Source organism: Salmo salar, chromosome 23 (genome assembly GCF_965601325.2).
Source record: "Salmo salar chromosome 23, fSalSal1, whole genome shotgun sequence".
NCBI lineage: Eukaryota > Metazoa > Chordata > Actinopteri > Salmoniformes > Salmonidae > Salmo > Salmo salar.
This window is the reverse complement of record NC_138313.1, coordinates 47,237,811-47,245,000: the sequence shown is the minus strand read 5'-3', so window position 1 is coordinate 47,245,000 and position 7,190 is coordinate 47,237,811. Positions and strand designations below refer to the sequence as shown.

General features: G+C 39.0%; 1 long non-coding RNA gene across 1 annotated transcript in view; it reads left to right on the top strand.

Moving 5' to 3' along the window:
- Window positions 1-5,724, top strand: part of LOC145863033 (uncharacterized) — an 8,529-nt gene extending 2,805 nt beyond the window's left edge. Inside the window, exons 3-4 of the long non-coding RNA XR_014382368.1 lie at window positions 41-2,095; window positions 2,193-5,724. This is a non-coding gene — a long non-coding RNA (uncharacterized LOC145863033). The remainder of the gene's footprint in view (window positions 1-40; window positions 2,096-2,192) is intronic.
- The last annotated feature ends 1,466 nt before the right edge of the window (window positions 5,725-7,190 follow it).

Here is a 7,190-nt window from a genome sequence, read left to right as displayed (position 1 = left end):
AATGGTTTAGGTGTTTAGTGTGTAGGAGTTAATGGTTTAGGTGTTTAGTGTGAGATCAGGAGTTAATGGTTTAGGTGTTTAGTGTGAGATCAGGAGTTAATGGTTTAGGTGTTTAGTGTGAGGTCAGGAGTTAATGGTTTAGGTGTTTAGTGTGAGATCAGGAGTTAATGGTTTAGGTGTTTAGTGTGAGGAGTTAATGGTTTAGGTGTTTAGTGTGAAGAGTTAATGGTTTAGGTGTTTAGTGTGAGGAGTTACTGGTTTAGGTGTTTAGTGTGAGGTCAGGAGTTAATGGTTTAGGTGTTTAGTGTGAGGAGTTAATGGTTTAGGTGTTTAGTGTGAGGAGTTAATGGTTTAGGTGTTTAGTGTGAGGAGTTAATGGTTTAGGTGTTTAGTGTGAAGAGTTAATGGTTTAGGTGTTTAGTGTGAGGAGTTAATGGTTTAGGTGTTTAGTGTGAGGTCAGGAGTTACTGGTTTAGGTGTTTAGTGTGAGGTCAGGAGTTAATGGTTTAGGTGTTTAGTGTGAGGAGTTAATGGTTTAAGTGTTTAGTGTGAGGTCAGGAGTTAATGGTTTAGGTGTTTAGTGTGAGGAGTTAATGGTTTAGGTGTTTAGTGTGAGGAGTTACTGGTTTAGGTGTTTAGTGTGAGGTCAGGAGTTAATGGTTTAGGTGTTTAGTGTGAGGAGTTAATGGTTTAGGTGTTTAGTGTGAGGAGTTAATGGTTTAGGTGTTTAGTGTGAGGTCAGGAGTTAATGGTTTAGGTGTTTAGTGTGAGATCAGGAGTTAATGGTTTAGGTGTTTAGTGTGAGGTCAGGAGTTAATGGTTTAGGTGTTTAGTGTGAGGAGTTAATGGTTTAGTTGTTTAGTGTGAGGTCAGGAGTTAATGGTTTAGGTGTTTAGTGTGAGGAGTTAATGGTTTAGGTGTTTAGTGTGAGGAGTTAATGGTTTAGGTGTTTAGTGTGAGGAGTTAATGGTATAGGTGTTTAGTGTGAGATCAGGAGTTAATGGTTTAGGTGTTTAGTGTGAGATCAGGAGTTAATGGTTTAGGTGTTTAGTGTGAGGAGTTAATGGTTTAGGTGTTTAGTGTGAGGTCAGGAGTTAATGGTTTAGGTGTTTAGTGTGAGGTCAGGAGTTAATGGTTTAGGTGTTTAGTGTGAGGTCATGAGTTAATGGTTTAGGTGTTTAGTGTGAGATCAGGAGTTAATGGTTTAGGTGTTTAGTGTGAGGTCAGGAGTTAATGGTTTAGGTGTTTAGTGTGAGGTCAGGAGTTAATGGTTTAGGTGTTTAGTGTGAGGAGTTAATGGTTTAGATGTTTAGTGTGAGGAGTTAATGGTTTAGGTGTTTAGTGTGAGGAGTTAATGGTTTAGGTGTTTAGTGTGAGGTCAGGAGTTAATGGTTTAGGTGTTTAGTGTGAGGAGTTAATGGTTTAGGTGTTTAGTGTGAAGAGTTAATGGTTTAAGTGTTTAGTGTGAGATCAGGAGTTAATGGTTTAGGTGTTTATTGTGAGGTCAGGAGTTAATGGTTTAGGTGTTTAGTGTGAGGAGTTAATGGTTTAGGTGTTTAGTGTGAGGAGTTAATGGTTTAGGTGTTTAGTGTGAGGTCAGGAGTTAATGGTTTAGGTGTTTAGTGTGAGGTCAGGAGTTAATGGTTTAGGTGTTTAGTGTGAGGAGTTAATGGTTTAGGTGTTTAGTGTGAGGTCAGGAGTTAATGGTTTAGGTGTTTAGTGTGAGGTCAGGAGTTAATGGTTTAGGTGTTTAGTGTGAGGAGTTAATGGTTTAGGTGTTTAGTGTGAGGAGTTAATGGTTTAGGTGTTTGGTGTGAGATCAGGAGTTAATGCTTTAGGTGTTTGGTGTGAGATCAGGAGTTAATGGTTTAGGTGTTTAGTGTGAGGTCAGGAGTTAATGGTTTAGGTGTTTAGTGTGAGGTCAGGAGTTAATGGTTTAGGTGTTTAGTGTGAGGAGTTAATGGTTTAGGTGTTTAGTGTGAGGAGTTAATGGTTTAGGTGTTTAGTGTGAGGAGTTAATGGTTTAGGTGTTTAGTGTGAGGTCAGGAGTTAATGGTTTAGGTGTTTAGTGTGAGGTCAGGAGTTAATGGTTTAGGTGTTTATTGTGAGATCAGGAGTTAATGGTTTAGGTGTTTAGTGTGAGGAGTTAATGGTTTAGGTGTTTAGTGTGAGGTCAGGAGTTAATGGTTTAGGTGTTTAGTGTGAGATCAGGAGTTAATGGTTTAGGTGTTTAGTGTGAGGAGTTAATGGTTTAGGTGTTTAGTGTGAGGTCAGGAGTTAATGGTTTAGGTGTTTAGTGTGAGGTCAGGAGTTAATGGTTTAGGTGTTTAGTGTGAGGAGTTAATGGTTTAGGTGTTTAGTGTGAGGTCAGGAGTTAATGGTTTAGGTGTTTAGTGTGAGGAGTTAATGGTTTAGGTGTTTAGTGTGAGATCAGGAGTTAATGGTTTAGGTGTTTAGTGTGAGGTCAGGAGTTAATGGTTTAGGTGTTTAGTGTGAGGAGTTAATGGTTTAGGTGTTTAGTGTGAGGTCAGGAGTTAATGGTTTAGGTGTTTAGTGTGAGATCAGGAGTTAATGGTTTAGGTGTTTAGTGTGAGGAGTTAATGGTTTAGGTGTTTAGTGTGAAGAGTTAATGGTTTAGGTGTTTAGTGTGAGGTCAGGAGTTAATGGTTTAGGTGTTTAGTGTGAGATCAGGAGTTAATGGTTTAGGTGTTTAGTGTGAGGAGTTAATGGTTTAGGTGTTTAGTGTGAAGAGTTAATGGTTTAGGTGTTTAGTGTGAGATCAGGAGTTAATGGTTTAGGTGTTTAGTGTGAGATCAGGAGTTAATGGTTTAGGTGTTTAGTGTGAGGTCAGGAGTTAATGGTTTAGGTGTTTAGTGTGAGGAGTTAATGGTTTAGGTGTTTAGTGTGAGGAGTTAATGGTTTAGGTGTTTAGTGTGAGGTCAGGAGTTAATGGTTTAGGTGTTTAGTGTGAGGTCAGGAGTTAATGGTTTAGGTGTTTAGTGTGAGGAGTTAATGGTTTAGGTGTTTAGTGTGAGGTCAGGAGTTAATGGTTTAGGTGTTTAGTGTGAGGTCAGGAGTTAATGGTTTAGGTGTTTAGTGTGAGGAGTTAATGGTTTAGGTGTTTAGTGTGAGGAGTTAATGGTTTAGGTGTTTGGTGTGAGATCAGGAGTTAATGCTTTAGGTGTTTGGTGTGAGATCAGGAGTTAATGGTTTAGGTGTTTGGTGTGAGGTCAGGAGTTAATGGTTTAGGTGTTTAGTGTGAGGTCAGGAGTTAATGGTTTAGGTGTTTAGTGTGAGGAGTTAATGGTTTAGGTGTTTAGTGTGAGGAGTTAATGGTTTAGGTGTTTAGTGTGAGGAGTTAATGGTTTAGGTGTTTAGTGTGAGATCAGGAGTTAATGGTTTAGGTGTTTAGTGTGAGGAGTTAATGGTTTAGGTGTTTAGTGTGAGATCAGGAGTTAATGGTTTAGGTGTTTAGTGTGAGGTCAGGAGTTAATGGTTTAGGTGTATAGTGTGAGGAGTTAATGGTTTAGGTGTTTAGTGTGAGATCAGGAGTTAATGGTTTAGGTGTTTAGTGTGAGGAGTTAATGGTTTAGGTGTTTAGTGTGAGATCAGGAGTTAATGGTTTAGGTGTTTAGTGTGAGGAGTTAATGGTTTAGGTGTTTAGTGTGAGATCAGGAGTTAATGGTTTAGGTGTTTAGTGTGAGGTCAGGAGTTAATGGTTTAGGTGTTGAGTGTGAGGAGTTAATGGTTTAGGTGTTTAGTGTGAGGAGTTAATGGTTTAGGTGTTTAGTGTGAGATCAGGAGTTAATGGTTTAGGTGTTTATTGTGAGGTCAGGAGTTAATGGTTTAGGTGTTTAGTGTGAGGAGTTAATGGTTTAGGTGTTTAGTGTGAGGTCAGGAGTTAATGGTTTAGGTGTTTAGTGTGAGGTCAGGAGTTAATGGTTTAGGTGTTTAGTGTGAGGAGTTAATGGTTTAGGTGTTTAGTGTGAGGTCAGGAGTTAATGGTTTAGGTGTTTAGTGTGAGGTCAGGAGTTAATGGTTTAGGTGTTTAGTGTGAGGAGTTAATGGTTTAGGTGTTTAGTGTGAGGAGTTAATGGTTTAGGTGTTTGGTGTGAGATCAGGAGTTAATGCTTTAGGTGTTTGGTGTGAGATCAGGAGTTAATGGTTTAGGTGTTTAGTGTGAGGTCAGGAGTTAATGGTTTAGGTGTTTAGTGTGAGGAGTTAATGGTTTAGGTGTTTAGTGTGAGGAGTTAATGGTTTAGGTGTTTAGTGTGAGGAGTTAATGGTTTAGGTGTTTAGTGTGAGGAGTTAATGGTTTAGGTGTTTAGTGTGAGGAGTTAATGGTTTAGGTGTTTAGTGTGAGGAGTTAATGGTTTAGGTGTTTAGTGTGAGATGAGGAGTTAATGGTTTAGGTGTTTAGTGTGAGATCAGGAGTTAATGGTTTAGGTGTTTAGTGTGAGATCAGGAGTTAATGGTTTAGGTGTTTAGTGTGAGGAGTTAATGGTTTAGGTGTTTAGTGTGAGATCAGGAGTTAATGGTTTAGGTGTTTAGTGTGAGGTCAGGAGTTAATGGTTTAGGTGTTTAGTGTGAGGAGTTAATGGTTTAAGTGTTTAGTGTGAGATCAGGAGTTAATGGTTTAGGTGTTTAGTGTGAGATCAGGAGTTAATGGTTTAGGTGTTTAGTGTGAGATCAGGAGTTAATGGTTTAGGTGTTTAGTGTGAGGTCAGGAGTTAATGGTTTAGGTGTTTGGTGTGAGATCAGGAGTTAATGCTTTAGGTGTTTGGTGTGAGATCAGGAGTTAATGGTTTAGGTGTTTAGTGTGAGGTCAGGAGTTAATGGTTTAGGTGTTTAGTGTGAGGAGTTAATGGTTTAGGTGTTTAGTGTGAGGAGTTAATGGTTTAGGTGTTTAGTGTGAGGAGTTAATGGTTTAGGTGTTTAGTGTGAGGAGTTAATGGTTTAGGTGTTTAGTGTGAGGAGTTAATGGTTTAGGTGTTTAGTGTGAGGAGTTAATGGTTTAGGTGTTTAGTGTGAGGAGTTAATGGTTTAGGTGTTTAGTGTGAGATCAGGAGTTAATGGTTTAGGTGTTTAGTGTGAGGAGTTAATGGTTTAGGTGTTTAGTGTGAGATCAGGAGTTAATGGTTTAGGTGTTTAGTGTGAGGAGTTAATGGTTTAGGTGTTTAGTGTGAGATCAGGAGTTAATGGTTTAGGTGTTTAGTGTGAGGAGTTAATGGTTTAGGTGTTTAGTGTGAGATCAGGAGTTAATGGTTTAGGTGTTTAGTGTGAGGTCAGGAGTTAATGGTTTAGGTGTTTAGTGTGAGGAGTTAATGGTTTAGGTGTTTAGTGTGAGATCAGGAGTTAATGGTTTAGGTGTTTAGTGTGAGATCAGGAGTTAATGGTTTAGGTGTTTAGTGTGAGGTCAGGAGTTAATGGTTTAGGTGTTTAGTGTGAGATCAGGAGTTAATGGTTTAGGTGTTTAGTGTGAGATCAGGAGTTAATGGTTTAGGTGTTTAGTGTGAGGAGTTAATGGTTTAGGTGTTTAGTGTGAGATCAGGAGTTAATGGTTTAGGTGTTTAGTGTGAGATCAGGAGTTAATGGTTTAGGTGTTTAGTGTGAGATCAGGAGTTAATGGTTTAGGTGTTTAGTGTGAGGAGTTAATGGTTTAGGTGTTTAGTGTGAGGTCAGGATGTAATGGTTTACGTGTTTAGTGTGAGATCAGGAGTTAATGGTTTAGGTGTTTAGTGTGAGGTCAGGAGTTAATGGTTTAGGTGTTTAGTGTGAGGAGTTAATGGTTTAGGTGTTTAGTGTGAGGTCAGGAGTTAATGGTTTAGGTGTTTAGTGTGAGGAGTTAATGGTTTAGGTGTTTAGTGTGAGATCAGGAGTTAATGGTTTAGGTGTTTAGTGTGAGATCAGGAGTTAATGGTTTAGGTGTTTAGTGTGAGATCAGGAGTTAATGGTTTAGGTGTTTAGTGTGAGGAGTTAATGGTTTAGGTGTTTAGTGTGAGATCAGGAGTTAATGGTTTAGGTGTTTAGTGTGAGATCAGGAGTTAATGGTTTAGGTGTTTAGTGTGAGGTCAGGAGTTAATGGTTTAGGTGTTTAGTGTGAGGTCAGGAGTTAATGGTTTAGGTGTTGAGTGTGAGGAGTTAATGGTTTAGGTGTTTAGTGTGAGGAGTTAATGGTTTAAGTGTTTAGTGTGAGATCAGGAGTTAATGGTTTAGGTGTTTATTGTGAGGTCAGGAGTTAATGGTTTAGGTGTTTAGTGTGAGGAGTTAATGGTTTAGGTGTTTAGTGTGAGGAGTTAATGGTTTAGGTGTTTAGTGTGAGGTCAGGAGTTAATGGTTTAGGTGTTTAGTGTGAGGTCAGGAGTTAATGGTTTAGGTGTTTAGTGTGAGGTCAGGAGTTAATGGTTTAGGTGTTTAGTGTGAGGAGTTAATGGTTTAGGTGTTTAGTGTGAGGTCAGGAGTTAATGGTTTAGGTGTTTAGTGTGAGGTCAGGAGTTAATGGTTTAGGTGTTTAGTGTGAGGAGTTAATGGTTTAGGTGTTTAGTGTGAGGAGTTAATGGTTTAGGTGTTTGGTGTGAGATCAGGAGTTAATGCTTTAGGTGTTTAGTGTGAGGTCAGGAGTTAATGGTTTAGGTGTTTAGTGTGAGGTCAGGAGTTAATGGTTTAGGTGTTTAGTGTGAGGAGTTAATGGTTTAGGTGTTTAGTGTGAGGAGTTAATGGTTTAGGTGTTTAGTGTGAGGAGTTAATGGTTTAGGTGTTTAGTGTGAGGAGTTAATGGTTTAGGTGTTTAGTGTGAGGAGTTAATGGTTTAGGTGTTTAGTGTGAGATGAGGAGTTAATGGTTTAGGTGTTTAGTGTGAGATCAGGAGTTAATGGTTTAGGTGTTTAGTGTGAGATCAGGAGTTAATGGTTTAGGTGTTTAGTGTGAGGAGTTAATGGTTTAGGTGTTTAGTGTGAGATCAGGAGTTAATGGTTTAGGTGTTTAGTGTGAGGTCAGGAGTTAATGGTTTAGGTGTTTAGTGTGAGGAGTTAATGGTTTAAGTGTTTAGTGTGAGATCAGGAGTTAATGGTTTAGGTGTTTAGTGTGAGATCAGGAGTTAATGGTTTAGGTGTTTAGTGTGAGATCAGGAGTTAATGGTTTAGGTGTTTAGTGTGAGGTCAGGAGTTAATGGTTTAGGTGTTTGGTGTGAG